The following is an 18,191-nucleotide window of genomic DNA, read 5'->3' as shown; positions in this document are numbered from 1 at the left end:
CCTGTAATGGATCCACCTATTGGAAGATGAATGAATGAAAAGTAAAATGTGCTTGACTGGCCCAGTCTGCTAACATCACCCTGCACATTATTCTATTTGCTGTGCTCTTATAAAATTGCAATATATAAATTACTATATTGGTATATAACAGGTTGGTGAGCATGAAACAAACCTGGCCTGGGCTTTCAGGGCTGTAGCCCTGAATATTTTTTCTTTACCTGAAACACTAACATCTCATGCTGAGCAGGAAAACAAGGTGTGTGAATGTCTCTGAGTTCCAATTTACATAAACATGATATGAGCAGGGCATAAGGAACCTACTTTGCGTGGCACTGTAGGAGCTAAACCCATACAGTGATATCTTAGTGTTGCCTCCTCTTGTTTTGCTACACCAAACTAGCCTAGTGTTAGATACAGACAAAATTTTTTAGATTTCATCGGTCTGGTTGGCCTGCACACAGTGAGAGAACACAGAGGCAAGTTTTATGATAAATCAAACTTTATGTCCAATTTTCACATTAGCCCTCAAATGCAAGAAAACAGTGTATTTAGAATGATGTCTTAAAAAGATTTTTATGGAGAAGAATCTGGGCTCAGCCCCAGATGATTAACAGTCCAGCTAACGCCCCTGGCTTCTAATAAGAATGTATCTTTTTACAAATTGCTGAATGCTTAGCTCTTTAAACTCGCTGGACCATTTCATGGAGTAGACATACATCACACATGCACACATGTTGTTACTACTTAGTTTTCCTATTTTTTTTTTTGTATTTGCTGAATAATTCATAGTAGTGACTGAATCATCTGCTTTTATATAAATAACTGTAGAATAAGCTAGAACTGTAAAGGGTTAAGCTGCTGGTTGTTGCTGACATGAAAATACTCTTTTCTTTTGATTATTGAATTATTATATTTGTGTCATCGTGACACTGGAGAAATAAATCAGAACACACTGTGTGAGTGCACGGACCACTGGAATAAATGAGTTTTTCAGAACACAAGAGAAAGCACTGGTTTGTAAAGCAACCATTGTACCCGAAGCCATTATCTGATACATTTAAGTGTTTGCCTGATTGTGGCTCAACCACTGAAAGGTCTCAAGCTGTATTAAAGGTCTGGATAATAATATATCAGAGGTAACCTAAGGTCTCTGACTGGAATATTTAACACATGACCAGAGGCTATGTAAGTGTCTGTTGTGTAACGATGCTGTCTACAGGTCAGGGCTGATTATTACCGCTATTAGTGGAATGAAGAGTGCAAAGCTCTGGGGTCTGAGTTATATTTAGGTAACACTATGGGAATAAATCCTTTCACACATCTGTGATTACTTGCGGTAATTTAGCGATTGATAATGACAGTACTGACGAGGATTATGCTAGGTTTGAAAATAATTGATCATACGTAATGGTTGTTGCTATGTTATTATAGTCATATGGTTAAGTAGCAGCATAGAGAGGAGGCAGGATGTTAATTTGATTAGTAATGTTTGGAGTAGGGATGAAACAGTTACTGGTTTCACAATAAACCATGATAAAATTTTCAGACGGTTAGTATTACCATGTCACATTTAATTATCATCAAAACTGTACGTGATTATCATGATTTGTAAAACGCGCGGTAAATGCTGTCCACACACACCCAGCATGAGTCTGATTGACTCATTGAAAACATTGTTTTTTGAGCCTGAAAACGGACGCTACAATTAAAAACTGAACGCGTCTGCTCAATTCAGCATGAGCCAAATGAGTCAGAGTTGCAGCACAGATCAGCAGTAGTCAGATTTTATTTATCACGTGACTGATAGAAAGAGTGAGGCGAGCTGACTGACAAGATGATGGCAGAAGATGGCTTAATATAAATATAAAGCGAGTTTTTCATTGTACTGTTTTGTTGTTGTTGTGTTTTTCATTAAGAATAATAATGAACCCACCATTAAAGCAATTGCTCCCCGAAGTGGCGCTAATTCAAAAGCGGGAGTGAAATAAATATAGCCGCGGGGCATTCATAAGCGATTTAAAAGCGCGGGGGGGGGGGGGGGGGGGGGCAGACTGGCATAAAGTTGGCTTGACGTTGGACATTTGATATTCGCAAATTAAGGGACGTTTCTAACTTCAATAGCATTTGAAGAGAATGACTTACAGTCATAAAACCAACTGAAAGTGTTCATGTGGGTGTCAGCTATAATGCACACCATTTAAAATGTGGCATGCATTTCACTACCAAATGGGCTCATACACAAAATATACCATAATTCAAAGCTCAATATCATTTGAAGGGAATCAGTTACAATATCTACTGTAAAGTGTTCATGTGGGTGGCAGCTATAATCACAAAAATTGTGATGTTTTTATACCGTATAGACTCAATACACAAAATATACCATAATTTAAAGTTGTATGCTGTATGCATAGCCTTACCTTTTTGTTGAAAGTGCAAACATGAGGATAATAATCATATTCTCATTCAATTCCCTCAATCTATATTAATATCCTTAATATATGTAGCTATCTAGCTCATGATATGTTATTATATATTTAGCCTAATCGGTTTCCTGGAAACAGAAACATGGGGCTGGGCAGCACATCAGAGTTTGTGCATGCTCAATGTGCTAGCTAATATCCTACATTTATATGTCAGTGCCTGTTTATTAGTAAAGTTTATATTAATATAAATAAAAACACAAAAAAATAAAACTGACAAACAGATACATGGTCGCTTTAATAACAGTTTATACACATTATCTACACTACTATATGTATTAAAGTTTGTGATTATAAGCAATAATATTGCAGTGGCTTAACAGTATTATCAATCAAACATGCTTTAGTATGATTACTTATTGTCTCTGTTCGAAAATACTTTGTGTCTCTAAATAGATATGCACATGCTCTGAGGTAAAATTGGTCATATTACTTAAGGATCTGAGACGTGTCCTGAGCCTACTTTAATTACGTAGTGTATTTGTGTTGGTACAGTGTCTGGGGCAGTTTGTGTACATCAGAGGGCTTAAGAGTCCACAAGGCAAACAGGTTATGTGAGAGGTGACGGGGTTGTGCTTGCAGCGATTAGCATTACACACAAGGGCTTATAGGTTTTGCATTGTGTTTGTGCAACCACATGATTGGACGTGACGGAGAGAGACACAACCTGTGATCCCAATGATTTCTCAGTTACACAAACACACACACACACACACACACACACACACACACACACACACACACATACAGATAAATCACTCAGAAAAATGCCTCAAAGATAGCACAAGCACAGATTCATGTTCATGGAAATGTAAATGTTTTTTAAATATCTCAGTGGTTAAGACAGTGGACTCCTGATCGGAAGATCGTGAGTTCAAATCGCCAGCACTACCAACCTGCCACTGCTGGGCCCCTGAGCAAGACCCTCAATTCTCAACTGCTCAGCTGTATAAAATGAGATAAAATGTAAGTTGCTCTGGGTAAGGGTGTCTACCAAATGCCTTAAATGTAATGTAATGTAAATGAAATTGTAAAATGTACACACACAACACAATAGAGCACACAGTACTCCCACACTCATATCCTGCCACCTTTTAATCAAAATCAATTAGCCAGATTTGCTGACTGATCAAAACATCATGAGTGTAGTGTAGGCAACATGTACCATATGGCTCTGCACATCTTCAGGCAGGTTGAGCCAGATTATCTTCGTTTACAGGCAACACACTCTACTCCTTCCCCAAGAGGGAGAACTCTGAGGGCATAAGCCCCTTGAGTCTGAGCTCAGCCTTGGAGCTTTAGAGGTATTAGACAGCAGCCACCTGCTTCACTGCACCTGAGCAGCACACAACGGTGGCAGGATGTGTCGTAATTCTGTCATAATTCTGGCACAAGCTTGTCTTCATACTTTCATGCTATACATTTGATTTGTTTTTGAGATCATTTTGATGTTAGGGTTTGGGGTTGGTGTTAGTTAGAATACCTTTGAGCACTTGTTAATGATGTTTGGGATTTTAATAGGATTCTAATTATGTTGGTGTAAATGCAGAATACCTGTGGAACTACATCCTCCAATGATGATAAGAAGTTCCTAATTACGGAAACCCCAGACTTGCAAGGGCTTGCCTATGCCGACTCTGAGGAGTTGTAAAGCTGCCTTATGGTTTTCCTGTACGATCCCCAAATCAGATGTTGTCATAGACATGACTGAGTTTTTATTGACGTGTTACTCACATGACAGCTTTTGTCTATTAGGCTTCATAAATCTATTATGGCTGTTTATATACTGTAACTATTTTACAGTAGGCAATCTCATATGCTTATGATAGCACTTTGTAGATATGAATTTTCCAACAGATGCATTTGTATTTATATAGAGGGTTGACGGTGCCATTAGCTGTTAAATGTCATGTGGAAGGAAAATGGAAAGGAGTGGTAATGTAAACAAGCAAGGTGCTGAGTTGCCTCATTGATATGCATCATCAATGTGTAATGTCACACAGGTAAGTTCTGGTCTTCAAGCGTGAGATAATGCATGTGCATCTATTAGAGCTTCGTAAAAATGCAAGATGCTCTATCATATGGGTCAGCTCTTACTTACCTGTCATATAACTGAGCCATCGACTAGATACCAGTATTTTAAATATTGTACTGTAAACAGTATTATTAAATGTTTTTATTTTTATTTTATTTCGGGAAAAAAATTAAAAGCAAAAAACAACCCAAGTTATAAACTTTTTTTTACCCCCTTGCAATAATATGCATATTCAGCTCTAAAAGTATCAATGATGAATATTTAAACATATTCAAAAATATCAATTTCTATAGTATCCATCTTATTCACTATTAAAATGCTCAATATTTCAATCGATGAACTCAGTTTCCCAGAACGCACCACGGCCTACAGACATGGCTGCCCCTACTACACTTCCCAGAATCCACTACTGTTGACACTTTCCCAATCACCGGACTTCTGATTGCATTCACCTGTTCCCAATCACCCAAACATTTAAAAACAGACACTGTCTGAAATCTGTACTGTGATGGTACCGCCTACTCTTGAGTCAGGATCTACTGCTCGGCTGTTGATACGGTACGGTCTGCTCAGTATATGTGTAGCATGAATACAATCCAGACATGCTACATCCACTATGTTAACACTGTCATGTGACCTACAACTTCAAACAAGCCAACATACTGCATTCCGATATTTTTGATTCGGACAGCTCTTCTGCACCAGTCCTGTTGCCTTATGGAATAGCATAGTATCGATTGGTTCTGTATTGCAGAATCTTGGCAGAAGCAGTAGGTCATCTCGGTATTTCTCACCTACTGTTTTATGATTACTGAGAATTCTGACATACTATTCCTTTGGCGTACTGCTTTTTGCCTACTGTATGGTAGAGTAGTAGGGATATTTGGACGCGGCCAGATTCTCAAGCCACAAACAATAATTGTTGCCATTGATTCTGTGAGTGTTGTTCTGTTTCTGACTTTGATTGTTTCTGGTTTTCGTGTTCTGAAGTTTCCCTGTGAATGCTGATCGCCTGACCTTTGCTTGTTCCCTGACTTTGACTTTGCCTAATGGTTTGGATTTGACTGCCAGTCGTTTAATAAATAACTCTAACTGCACTCGCATCTGTCTCAACCTACTCTCTCTAACATGGGCATAATTACTGTACTATATGTCCATATAATACTGGTCATATTTCTCTTTTACAGGAAAAGACAAAGTTTTAAAATTGCAAAGTGACAAAATGTCGCTCTGAATAATCATCCACAATGCAATGGTTACATGACATTAAAATAAATAAATAAAATAAAGTCACACCAAAGGACAATTTTATAAATGTAACAAATTCTCTACTATTCCTTTTAACTAACACACACACACATGTAAAGCCATAGTACATTGGTATATGATGGCATACAGGGTTGGGAGGGTTACTTTAAAAATGTATTCAGTTACAAATTACTTCATAAATAAATGTAATCAGTATTGTAATCCAAGTATCACAGTATGAAAGTAATGTAATCTGATTATTTTTGGATTACTTCAAGGTCATATATGTAAATAAAGTCAAGAGAAAAGAAATCTAAAATACTTTTATTTAGAGCTTATTTTATAGCTTAAAATATGTTCAATGTTTAGAGTTGTTTTAATTAAACAAACAAACAAATAAATAAATAAAAGATCACTGTCCCTGATGGGGGTAACATTACATCACAAAAGTTAGGGTGAACATATTTTGGTTTTCCAAAAAGAGGACACCTTTTTTTCTACCGGTGTCTTAACAGCGTTCAAAACAGTGTTATTATGAATGCAGACTTTAATACACTGAGAAAGACACACTATTAGCATCACATAAATAAATAAATAAATAAATAAATAAATATATATATATATATATATATATATATATATATATATATATATATATATATATATAAATAAAATTGGTTTCACTCTGCCCATGTATTACATTTCTTTATTTTTTTCTTTTGAATGTTCATGGAATAAAATAAAATATTAGATGCCACGAGTGAACCTTCAGCCATCATTGACACATTTTAATGGCCGTGTAATAAGAAGCAATGTGATAACATGAAATTAAAAATGACCTTATATGGGCATGAACATTGTTTCGACTCTGGACGCAGGACGGCTTCATTTGCTGCTGTTGTCACGCAACTGTTTGAAGCCGCACACAACAGCTCTTCACCTTCACACGTTCTCTGAGAGTAGGCTAATGGTCAAGAGGCAGGAATTTGGCCAATAGTTGCTGCAAGACTTTTATAATCGACCAATTGTTGTACGAGAAGGCGAGAATTACAGAGAGTCGTTAAAGCAACGCAAATATGCACATACATGATACAGTATAGACCATAAGCATATCATAATGAAACTGAATCTTGGACATTATCTCAAATTTAGAAATCCCGGTCCGACACTTTTTTAAGGTCCGAAAAAGAGGACGTAATGTCACCATAGCAAAAGCATTTCAGTTTGTGTGAGAATTCTGCCAAATTAACTTTGTGCATATATATATATATATATATATATATATATATATATATATATATATATATATATATATATATATATATTTGCGCATGCACCAGGAGGTTGCTCATATGAATAATGACTGGCAAGAGAGAACCAGAACTATGATCGAGCGGCTGTCTGTATTGTGTTCAAAATATAAATTTCTTTTAAATGAAAAAAATTTGTAATCCTAATAGAACTCCGATTTTTTTTTACAAAATGTACCTGTAATCTGATTACTTTGTTTTTTTGACGTAACTGTAATGGATTACAGTTACAGTTTTTTGTATCCTGATTACGTAACGCCCTTGCATGTATTCTATTACTCCCCAAGACTGATGGTATGTGGTAAAAAAAAACACTGAATTGAGTAATACCATGAATCAATGTACTTCAGTTATGTACTTAATTATAGATATTTTCTGTATTTTGTTAGAAGTTGAAGCAGCATTGCAAGAGAGCTTGGTGTTATATTAAAAACATATGGACGACCATCATTAAAATACAAACCAAAAGGAGAAGTTTTCTTTCGTTTCATTGAAACTAAATTCATACCCAAGCCATGCACTAGCAGAATATGCCTCAGTGATAGACAGAGTTTGATGGGCTGCTTTAAAGGACAGGTGTGACTGGGTGACTGGCAGCTGTAAACACAGTGGATGGGGTTTGGAGATTGTGCCATTGTGTGTGACTGATATCCTGTTGATTTTGGGGGGTGTTTACAGTAGTCCTCAGTAGGGTTACTGTGCTCTCTCTCTCTCTCTCTCTCTCTCTCTCTCTCTCTCTCTTTCTTTCTTTAACACTTTCTCTCTCTCTCTCTCTCTCTCTCTCTCTCTCTCTCTCTCTCTCTCTCTCTCGCACACACACACATACAGATGCACATACAGAGGAGGAATGGTTTATAGGGAGGCCTTGTTGTCATGGTGATCCGTAGATAAGGTCAGAGGCATTGTTTGTTTTCTTTTTTCCTCCCCTCGTACAGTGGCATCTGTTCTGATGGACATGACAGACAGAGAGAGGAGGAGAAGAGAAAGGGCTGGAAACATCAAACACTATCTGATCCTTATGAAAGTTTAAAGATCCAGAGTGCACTACATTGCACCTGTAACATTCTCACAGTGAAGATTCATCAATGACTTACTGTTAAACTTTGTGGTATTGTGTGATGTTTGTTTGGTATTGTGTCAGCCCAAATTCTGCTGGGCTTCTGATAGAAATAAGTCTGCATATAGTTTGGAAAGGTTGAGCATAATTTCCTCATGGGTCATCATATCCTGCACTCACGAGCACAAGTAATTTTACAGTCAAATTTGGACTGAAAAAGGACAAGCTGAGTGTGTAAGTGACAGACACAGAGAGAACAGTGAAGACAAATAGACAGAAATATCTCACACATCTTGGCCATAAAACAAAGAACTGTATTCATCTGGACTCAGCACGAACTTTACCTGAGAACGTGGCAAATTCCTCCCTTTGTAGGTAGCAAAGCAGCCTTTCCGAGTCATCTGTATTTGGTTTCTGCCGTCTTTCAGCTCCTCCTGTTTCTGGGTGCAGATTCAAATTGCGTTCACCTTGAGGTGGACAATACAGAGCAAGAGAGCAAGTCTGAGCAGAAAGGGAGCCCGTTTACTGCCACTAGGACCGGCAGTCATCTGTCCACTCCGATTAAAGAAGTTCTTTTCCAATTTAATTCTGGCCTGTTCCTTTGAAAGCCCTCTTCTTTTCTCTTAATCTGGCCAAATGTTCTCAGGGTCTCTGCTCAATGGCCGTGCTGTTGTGGCCTGGCATATTTTGGAGCGGATAATAATTACTTGTCACAAATTGGGCCAGCAAGGGCTGAACGAAGAGTCTCACCAAATAGTGTGTGGTGACTTTTATAGGTTTGGTGTTTGAATAGGCCCAGAGCTGGAGCAAGGAATAGCACTGCAAACAAAAACGGCCTTCAACAGGCATGATTTAGATTCGTTCCGGGCCAGGGAAATGCCGAGAGTTAGACCCAGAGCATTTACAGGTTTACTCTCGGTATTGTGTTTTTTATGGTTTGACTGCACTTCGTTTCCCCGTGCTTCTCTGTAAATGTCCTTCATTGCAGAATTCTCTTTTTGTTTGTTGTTTATTATGGGTGGTGCATTTCCACAGCTCTTTAGCTCAAAACCTGGATTCCTACCACTACCTTGGCATCTCTGTTCTTGTGTCAGTTGAAAATGGATTAAGAACAGCTGTTATTATTTGCTACAATTATGGACTGTTTATTAACTTTCTCTGAGCTTTCTGGCAGAAATAGTCTTCTCAGAGTACCAGGGTAAGTTCACAGGAGATACTTAAAGCCAAGAATATAAACACTCTGTTGGAGGCCTGACAGTATTAAAACCGGGTTAGGAAAAGTTGCTAGTGAATTTAAGGAGCCTGGAGAGAGAGGGGAACCAGGTTAATATGTAGTCATTAATAGACTGGTAACGTCTGAAAAAAGCCGCAGGGGGGTTCCTCAGAGTGGACTGCAAAATTTGTCCTCATTATGCACTACAGCCTCTCTCCCTCTTTTTTTCTTCTTTCACCCACTCATAATCAGATAAGTCGGGCTCTAATGATAAGATGTAACAGTTGAGGGGAGTTGAAGAGGCTTCTCCTGGCATATAAACCCCACTCAGGAAGTCTCTGATAGAACTCTCCAACTGCCTATGATTATCTGTACATTCATCCTTTATGAGTGCTCTTATTTAAATATTGGGTGATATCTGATCATGAGATTTTCTTCGTGGCTGTGTGGGTCTCCTCTTGGTTTTTTGGTTTCCTCCCACCTCCCAAAAACATGCAGTAAGTGGAAATTACTCCTAGGTGCAAATGAGCATGTGAATGTGTGTGTGTGCGTGCGTGCGTGCGTGCGTGCGTGCGTGCGTGTGTGTGTTCAGTTACTGAAGAGGAGTGAATAAAATAATGATAAAGGTGACTTTTTGATCTGAACATACATTATTTTTTCCTCAGTATCATTATGGACAAAAGAGTAAAAAGTTCATTAACATGAGCTTAGTGATGCAAGAGTTTGTTTGCTAATGAGTGATTAAACAACAGGCATTGGTGCATGGTATCACTTGAGATGAAGTCACTTATTTGATGGCGTTGGCATGGTGTAACAAGGGACACAGTGAGGTTGGCTTGTATTAGATAAACTCAGAGTGCACACTTAGCAGGTAGACTGAAGGAGAGATGAAGTTACTGAAGGAGCTACTGGCCCACAGAAAAAAAGACTTCGTTTGAGAGCATTTTGGTTTCTAAACCTGGGCGGCTATGACTCAGGTGGTAGAGCAGGTTGTCCACTAATCATAGGGTTGGCGGTTCGATTCCTGGCCTACGTGACTCCACATACTGAAGTGTCCTTGGGCAAGACACGGAACCCCAAGTTGCTCCTGATGGCAAGTTAGCACCTTGCATGGCAGCTCTACTACCATTGGTATGTGAGTGTGTGAATGGGTGAATGAGACACAGTGTAAAGCGCTATATAAGTGCACCATTTTCCAAATGTTCCTCAACTTAAAACCTTTTTAACCTTTTTGCAATGTCAGCATAATTTGCTTGAGTCAAAAAAAGATAAAATCATTCAAATCATTCACTGCATGCAAGCACATAATTTTGTGTTGTTACAATAATTGATAAATAGAGATTATACAGCGTATAAGAGATACTTTTACAGAATTTTTGTGGGCCATTGTGGTCTTTGGTGTGTATGTGGCCATCACGGCTTATATTACATACTGTATTTCATTTTATATTGGTATTACATATAGAACCTGAGACGCTTCACTGGTACTTAGGTGAACAAACAACTATCACTTTATAACTTTTGGGAAAAAAGCTTTAAAGTTTTTCATCAATTACCTTTTTTTCTTCAAAACAATCTACATGAGTGTTTACTCCTCAGTGAATGAATTATATTGGATTAAAAAAAAATCAGTGGGACTCCTTATTTGCTTGCGTTATATACTACACTAATGATCAATTCTAAAATTAGATTGTATTGGGAGGGTGTTTATGACCAACTGTATGTCCAGTGTATTATTTAATGGATTAGGCTGTTCTCTCTGCGTGACTAATTAATGCATGTACACAAGCCCCAGGCTGGCCGCCTTCTGCTCAACCAAACAGGAAGAGAGAGAGAATAAGGGAGAAGGGCAGAAAGAATGGAGAAATGTTGTGATGGCCTCATACACACCAGAGACCTCAGAGAGCAAAAACAACAGGACAACAAAAACAGTCCTGCGTGTATGACTTACACAACATGGTTCTTTGTTTAAATTAGCAACTATGTGCAAACACTCCCCACTATTGTCCATTGAGATGGAGTGTATTTTTTTCAAGTATTTGTACACTAATTAATGATGGCCAGTTTTGTAGAGAGACAAGAAATATAGTTTGAATGGTAAAGGGGAAAAAACCTTTAATAGAAAAATTTGCTTAAGACTTTCTGTGTAAAACATTAATCTGCACAATTCAGCACATCATTCACATAGCTGTATTTGATCAAATGGATTGGGGTGTTGGGTTAGCTGTATTTAAAATGAACATCTTACCTAGCAGTAGACCCTCTGTAGCTGTAGTCTAAACTAGATGAAGTGCACTCCATTCTGCACAGCCATTCCAAGCTGCCACTTTGAGAGGGGCTGGTTTTCATCTTTTCATGGATTGAAAGCCTTTACTAGGAGGCGTTTTTTTGGTGACACTTTTCTATAGGTCCTTTCATTCTATCTTTTTACAAACTACACATCAAACATTTGGAGAAAGATACAACAGCAGAATCAGTTTTAAAAGACTTTAAAACAACAACAACAACAACAACAACAACAACAAAAAACCCCAGGTTTCTGCATTTATATTTGTCTCGCACTTCTGCAAAAAGCCAGATGAGCCCTTCTTAATACGCTCCCAGCACATTTCACACCTTCTTAGTGATGATTAGAATACTTATTAGTATTACTATAGGGTATTTACACGTGCACACACTTTTGCAGCTATTCATCCTTAGTATGATAAGTAGTCATTTTACCACTTCCTGCTTCAGAACAATGAAACAATGCTGGGGGTTTTCCCCATAATTTCCTCCTTTAAGTCCATTGATGGGAGCTGTGAGAGATGCATTAAGTTACTGTGGCCTGGTAGCAAAGACAAAAATGAAAAACTATGCCAATTTTCATAGTACAGTGTCAAACACCATTTACAGAATAGACTTATAGTCCATGCAGGATGAAATATTGCAATATCTGCAATATTTGGCAGAGCTTATGCATTTTTTCAGCAGATTTAGGCCAAGATGTGATGTCATCACAATGCACATTCAGCCAAAGCTGTCTTCGGTTCATGTTCGTTGAACATGAGTACAACTAAACTATTTACCAATAAACATCACAGTGAAAGACCATGCGAAACAATTTTGCACAATAGTAATTTCGCCAATTCAAGTAGTTGTCTGCAAAAGAGCACAAAACCTTGTCAAATTTTTAAAAAAGGCCACAGCAAAATTAAACATTTTTAGTTGCAACAATCATAAAAACAATTCTTGTATGGACTGACAGCTACAATTTTGATAGTAGAATTTATTATAGAAGGAATAATGAATGATGTGGCCCAAAGTTGATTATCTTCCTTTAACAGCACACCCTGAAGTATTTTATTCCTCTTATACCAAAGCAGTTTGCTAATCATGGCAGTTTTTTTTTTTTTGTTAAACAACATGTCATGAATTTTATCCATTTATAGTTACATTTAATGTTGTGGAATGTTTACAAAACATGTTAGTTCATGTCACTTGTGTTATAACAGTTTTCCCATGGTGGAAAACATTATAGTTTTATGTCTGATTTTCATGAAGCACTGACACTGGAGGCTCCTTCCAAAAAAATGTTAAATAAATATCTCCTCACAGAAAACATGTCTCCTAGAATGAGTGCATTAATATAAACCTGTGATTTGCTTTGCAGATGCCACTACTGTCAGAGCCATGCTGTTATAGGAAAGTAATCAACACCTTTTGACAGTCAGATTTGAGAATTCAACAGGGAGGGGTATGGTGTAAAGATTTAATATATACTAACACTATATTTTGAATGAGGCCTTTGAGATATTATGATACATGTGACATGTAAAAATGTTCTCTCCCACATTCTTATGCCTCTGTAGGTTTAGCCAGGAAGTCAGTCAATTAAGTAAAAAAGAACAACATAAGCAGCATGTGAAGACATGGACACAGACACTGTTAAACTGTCTGGAGCTCTTGGAGCTGACATGTTTGTTATGGTCTCAGTAATTGGCTACTAGACTAGATAGCTATGCAATGCTGACCTTTATGTCATGGCCTCACAGTCAATTTTGACCTTGCTTCCTAATGCTGATCACGTCAGCTATAAAGATGTTAACAATGCATGTCTCCTCTAGGGATCATATGGTGCAAATCTGAGGAGTTACACTTTGTATGTATGTACTTCTCTAACTAAATATGTTAGAACAGGGGTTCCCAAACTTTTCCAGGGCAAGGCCCCCCAAATGGCATTAACATTTGACCGAGGCCCCCCTTTTGCAAGATGTCTTTAAAACACATTAAAAATACAGACTTCTGTATATATCCCCCTTTTTATTAATAATTACATCTTACATCTTTACATTACATTACATTAAGAATTATATAAATATATATATATATATATATATATATATATATATATATATATATATATTTAAAAAATCATGTATTTATTTATTTTTCACACCAAATTGTTGAGGCCCCCCGGGCGCCCACTTTGAAAACCACTGTGTTAGAAAATATCATGAGCAGGAACAAATAAAAATAATAATTGTGTGGGTGGGATTAAAAACTGTCTTCAAATGAGGTTGAGGAACTATCAGAGCCAGAATTCACAGATCATCCTGAGAGTGCTTTCCGGTATTTCTAGGGGCATGGGGTAGATTTCATATTTAATTTAATTAACCAACCAACCAACAAACCAACCAACCAAACAAAACCCTTCTGGTTTAAACCACGCTCACTGGTTGAAATCCTAATTCAAATAGTTGGTTCACAAATCAAATGCACATCCAGATCCAGATCCAGATGGTCACATTTATTCAGTCTCTCCACATCTAAAATGCACAAATAATATCAATTAAACACATAGCATAATTTGTTGCTCTGTTAACTCTGTGTTTCTTTAGCTCTACCAGACAAACATTTTTGCTTGAGTTTGGGTAAATATTGAATGCAAAGATACCCTCTTTCACTGCTGGTGTCAGAAGATTTACTGTTAGACAGAGATAATTATCTTTATCAACTGATTACCCCCACAGTTAATTTTATATTTCAGCAGGCATGTTGGGACTAGTTTAGTATTTAGAAGTTTGCCTCCCTAGACAACACAGTGCACTGACCTGTGCAGGTGCAGCTAGTGAAAGTGCCTTCGTTGCTAAACTTACAACTCAAGACTCTGTCCTCTGAACCGGCCCATCCCCAGTAACTCTAACATGATCTAATACTCCCATTAGACAGGCTTTTTTAAATTTTATTTTATATATATATATATATATATATATATATATATATATATATATATATATATATATATATATATATATAAATATATGTATATATATATATATATATATTACAGATAATTCTTTGTGTGTGTGTTCAAGGTAAGTGTAGGTGTATATACAGTATCAGTGGACTTTGTATTGTAAAAGTTATTTTCAGTATTTTATAGTTTCAGTATAGTTTTTTTTTCCCTTCAAATGTTCAGACATAAAAAACATGCATGGAAATGTTTTACTCTTTCTTCTTTGATGTATCTCTTGAAATATAGAATAGATATGGGGTATAAATGACACAAGCTCTTGCTGGTATTATGTTATACTTTGAAGGTGGGGAGGTTAATAAAGAACAAACCAAGTCACAGAGAAACTTAATTCCATCTGTGATCTTTCATAACCCCACATCTCTCTTGTTACCTTTCAACTTCAGTCCTGATATTACATAAGGGCAATGTCAAGACCGCAGACGACCCCACTCCAGTGTGGCCAGCTTAAACCCTCATTCAGCAAGTGTAGCGTTGTGTGTTACCCCGACAGCAGAAGGCTTACCTAAAGCAGTGGAGAACACGGAAGCAATGCACTGCAACTAGGCACCGTGTATCAGGTATGCAACTCTGGAACACAGAAGGTCCTAAGAACCTCAGAAAGAGGACACGAGGTCCCTAGGGATCGTGGAATGAAGGTGCAGCGATCAGATAGCTTTCACCTTCTTCACGCTCAGTTCTCAGCTTTGAAAGGGTTGCTCAAAGGTCATGGTCTTTTCAAGGTCCCTGAGCTTTTTTTGTTTCTGTTTTGTTTGGCTCTTTTGTTTCAGGGCAGCCTGGCGCATCAGTCACGTCTACGTCACGGTTGCAATCTGACCGTGGTACACTACAGAGCACCTGTAATCTCTCCAATCCAGCACGGCACATCTTATTCTGTTCTGGATTAATCCATGTTAGAAATTCTAACAACCTGATGAACTTGTTTATACAAATGCAGGGTGGATAGTGTTTTGCAGTTGTTGTTACATGACACATAATGAACATTTATATTCAAATAAAATACATTGGAGAAATTGATGTCAGTGAAATTGATATAATTGAAAATATCTTGTATATGGGTAAAGTTATCTAATTATTTTTATTATTATGGGACTATTATAATCTTAAATATACGATTATTCATCTGTTTTTATGATGCTTTTACTATTTCAAGTTTTATATTTTCTTATTCCATTGATGGAAAATTTCTTCCAATAGAACAAGAAATTAGTAAGCAATGTTTAGTAAAATAGGCAAAATAATACTGATAATAGTGAAATTGTTTTACTAATTATATGTTAGGTTTATTGTAATCTTATAATAGGAAATACTAGATAAATTTGACTATATTCAAGATGTTTTTAATTGTTGGTTCAAAAGGAGACGTGGAGGAATTTAATTTCTCTCCAGTGGGAAATTCACAAAATGTGTGTCTGTGAATCTCACTGTGGTAGCTGAACTCATGCCCCTGAATTATTTGTGCCCAGATGCTACAAAATTGTCCAGATAATAGAGATAATTAATCGATCAATTAATTAATCATTAATCAATTAATCAGCCACACAGATAGTTTGTTTGTAGTATTGAGACAGATGAAGCTAGGCAAGTTTTGTATTCGTTTTGCAAAATAGCGCAGTCCATTGTTATGGTCAATTATGCTTCATTGTTATTGTCCCTGTGAGAGTACATGTGCTGGTGTGCATGTGTGGTAGGGACAAAAATATATTGCTATTTTATTTTATTTGGAATATACAGTATTAAAACACTCTGGTGAACCCTGGGTTGTGTCATGGTTATAGACTGACTAGTGTTCATTTCAACCAGTCATTTTTTGGGATCACACTAATGCCACAATTTATTTAAGCTCAGGGGCCGTTTGCACGACAACGTTTTCAGCTAAAAATGGAAAACTTTTTATATGTTTTGGCTGTTCAATTACATGACAGTGGTGTTTTGGGGCCTGGAAACGCAAACTTTTGAAAACGGGTTTCAAAGTGCAAGTTTTTGAAAACGATGCCATTATCGTCTCCGTGTTAACGTACTAAAATGGGAATCTGTGTAAAGGTTTACATCATTCGGATGCATATTATGTATTCAGTCTATAGGCATGCGCGGGAGTACTTCAAAGCAACGTGCGAGACACTCAGAACTACAGGACTTTCTTTGTACTGCTCAAGATTTTGAATTTATTGATGCTTCTCCAGCGATTTTTTTCCCCCAGTATTTAAAAATGAACGAGCTTTGTTAACAGGATTCTGACCTGGAGCACAATAAAAGCTAAAAGCTGGGGTTGAAGACAGTAAAATCTATTTCCACAATTAAAAAACTTTTATGGACATTTCATGTACATTACATTATATTACATTAGGGATGTCTCAGCATTTATTAACCAAGAAAAATAAGCCAAATCTATGCTTGGCAAGTATGAGTTTTCACAATTCCTTATGACTTATGGATAATTCCTTATGAATCATTTCAAGTCTAACTATCGAGATTCTAAGTAACTGGAGACAAAACATTTTTGTACTCCACATAGATCATAAACCATTGAAATTGTTTGAGAAATGCAAACGTTATTGTGCTTTTTATGCAGAAAAACCACAGCTCCCCCGTTTACTTGTATTTGTTTATAGTAGTTTATAGCCAACTACTAGCCTGGCATGCATAATGCAGCGTTTTTAGGCGTTTCTGCGGATCCGTGTGAACAGGGATTGTTTTGACAACGTTGTAGTCTGTTCGAGAAACTTTTCAAAAATACAAAGGAAAAACTTTTCTGTTTTTAGTACATCGTTGTCGTGTAAATGTACCCTCACACTGATAAAAGTTTTATTCAAGTACTTATTAGCACTATGCTGTTTTCTGTGGTATCAGCATCGCAAAGATCAGTACTGTGATAACAGTTAGCCAACAATATATCGTGCATCCCTTAAGTGTGAGTATTTGCACTCATTTAAGTTTAAAGAATTGTCTGAAACATGGATCACTGCAGTGCAAAATCACAGTGTTTTATCCCATTTTCACTTCTAAACTGAAGCTATTGTTTATTTTTAAAAGTGAACAAGTCTCCCTAACATTTTTGGCAGTGTTACTGACATTAAGACGCCTATCTCCTCTAACCCTTCACAAAAGTGCAGACTGTCATCTGGTGAATTAATGCGTATGACATGGACACATATCAAATAGTGATTTACAGCCCTCAGCATGTGTGTGTGTTTGTGTTTAAAATAGTGAGTTACAACCCAAGGCCCTTTAATGAATGGACTCTGCAGCCCACCCCACACAACCCCAACAACCCTATAGCCTCTATTCCACCGTGCTGATAGCAGTAGGTGTTTGTGAGCCTCTTCGTAGCCATGCCAACTGCCAACTGAAGATGGGAATGGGGTATCTGGAAGAAAGACACACACACACACACACACACACACACACACACACATGAGCATGGATGAATATTTGTGTGCAGACACTGACAGGCTGATCATTATCAACAGAAAGCACAGAACAAAGAGCACAACACGTCATCTGATTTAGAGAGGCTTAAAGAGAAGCATAGCTCACAACTGTGCCATT

General features: G+C 37.3%; 1 protein-coding gene across 5 annotated transcripts in view; it reads left to right on the top strand.

Moving 5' to 3' along the window:
* kif19 (kinesin family member 19) overlaps positions 1 to 18,191 on the top strand; it is a 52,316-nt gene that overhangs the window by 2,880 nt on the left and 31,245 nt on the right. The window lies entirely within an intron of this gene.

The sequence above is a fragment of the Ictalurus punctatus genome, chromosome 13, assembly GCF_001660625.3.
Source record: "Ictalurus punctatus breed USDA103 chromosome 13, Coco_2.0, whole genome shotgun sequence".
Lineage (NCBI taxonomy): Eukaryota > Metazoa > Chordata > Actinopteri > Siluriformes > Ictaluridae > Ictalurus > Ictalurus punctatus.
The sequence above is the reverse complement of the archived record's forward strand: the minus strand, read 5'-3'. Positions and strand labels throughout refer to the sequence as shown.